This window comes from Carlito syrichta, unplaced genomic scaffold (genome assembly GCF_000164805.1).
Source record: "Carlito syrichta isolate Samal-C Ts95f unplaced genomic scaffold, Tarsius_syrichta-2.0.1 Scaffold308099, whole genome shotgun sequence".
NCBI lineage: Eukaryota > Metazoa > Chordata > Mammalia > Primates > Tarsiidae > Carlito > Carlito syrichta.
This window is the reverse complement of record NW_007252195.1, coordinates 96,751-98,785: the sequence shown is the minus strand read 5'-3', so window position 1 is coordinate 98,785 and position 2,035 is coordinate 96,751.

Genomic DNA, 2,035 nt, shown 5'->3' with positions numbered 1-2,035 from the left:
CTGCACTCCAGTCTGGGCGACAGAGTGAGACTCCAACTCAAAAAAAAAAAAAAGAAGGCACTTCAATGACAAAGATGTATTTCTTACTTGGGCCTGGCATAGTCATTTAAAAAAATCCATAAATATACCAATAGGAATGAAAAACTTAGCTTCCAACTGCAGGAGACACCTCTTAAAAGACAAGTGACGATGGCCCAAGGCCCATGGTCAATGCTGTCAGTTGTGTGTGTCTCAAATCTCCTATAGAAAGGCGAGGACTCTGAGACAAAATATTTTGGGTAAAATGAAGGATAAACAAATTGATCACATAGAAGTGGGAGGGGGAAAAGGTGGAGGGATCAAAAATCACCTGTCCAGTACAACATGCACAGGTGGGGGTGGTGGGTAGACTTAAAGTCCAGACTTCTTTGTCACTATACCAAACAGCCATGTTATACAAAATTATCTGTACCCCCTAAAGCTGTTAAATAAAGAAAAAAATCTTTAAAAAAGGATAATCTACAATTTCTTGACTTCTTAAAAAGGAAAAAATTCCAGCATTTGTAGATTCCTCTCAGAAAACGTTTTACACTCATTAGCTACGAAAAAAAGTATTATTGCAAGGAAACAGATGAGGTAAATTTCAATCAGATAAGCCTCTGGGAATCACAAGTGACACTGCCCACCCAGGGCACAATCTTTTTTTAATGAAAAAAAGCCTGAAAAAACTCCCGCAGACCACACAGCCAGAATCAAGACTTTTATAAGCAGACATTGCCACCTTCAGGGCCACTGGAAAAATCAAATCAAATCCTTCAGCAAATTATCAAACAGTCTCTTAGGAAATTGAAAATCATGAGTCAATCTACTTTTCCAATGTACAATGGTGATATCATATTATATCTCTGTTTTTGTGGTTAACTTTTATTTCAATGTATTTTTAAGAGTTATATTTTGGTAAGACTGTTTTCCAACTTCATATTCTTTCAGAAAGCAACTTTCTTACATTTTTCTGTGAGGGTCACTGAAACACTATTTTTAAAAATAGTGAGGAGTCTCACTCTCGCTCACGGCCACTACAGCCTCGATCTTCTGGGCTCAGGTGATCCTTCCGCCTCAGTCTTCCAAGTAGCTAAAAACACAGGTATGTGCCACAACACCCAGTTACTTTTTTGATTTACTGTAGAGATGAGGTCTTGTCAAGTTGCCCAGGCTGGTCTTAACCCCTGGGCTCAGGCAATCCTCTTGCCTCCAACTCCCAAAGTGGTAGGATTACAGGCGTGAGCCACTCACTGTGCCTGACTCACACACAAAACTTAAGAGAAAAACATATATCCTTCTTTTTAAAAAATATGTATTTTAGGTCTTTAAGCTGTCATTTTGCTTTTGCCATGCCACATAAAAAGAAAATAAGACCTTTGAAGAGATAGATGTTGACATTTATGGGAAATTTCTTTAGCAATAGAGTGTACAGACTGGGTACAGTGGCTTATGTCTGCAATCCCAGCACTTTGGGAGGCCAAGGCGGGAGAATTGCTTGAGCCCAGGAGTTCAAGACCAGCCTGGGCAATATAGCGAGACCTTGTCTCTACAAAAAGTACAAAAAGTAGCCAGGTGTTGTGGCATGTATCTGTAGTTCCAGCTAGGGAGGCTGAGGTGGAAGGATCACTTGAGCTCAGGAGATCGAGGGCTGTGGTGAGCTGGGATCTTGCCACTGTACTACAGTCTGAGTGAGAGGGTGAGACCCTGACTCAAAAAAAAAAAAAAGATTATATAAAAGGAAGATGGAATTACTCAGTAAATCAGTATTTCCCCCCCCCCCAAAAAAATCTGCAGAATTCTCTTAAGATCTCTCTCTCCTCTCTTTCTCTCTCCTCCCCCCCTTCTCTCTCTCTCTCTCTCTCTCCTCTCTTTTTCTCTGTGATGGTCGCTGAAACAGTATTTTTTAAAATAGTGAGGAGAGCCGGGCTCGGTGGCTCAACCTGTAATCCCAGCACTTTGGGAGGCTGAGGTGAGTGGATTGCCTGAGCCCGTGGGTTCGAGACACGCCTGGGCA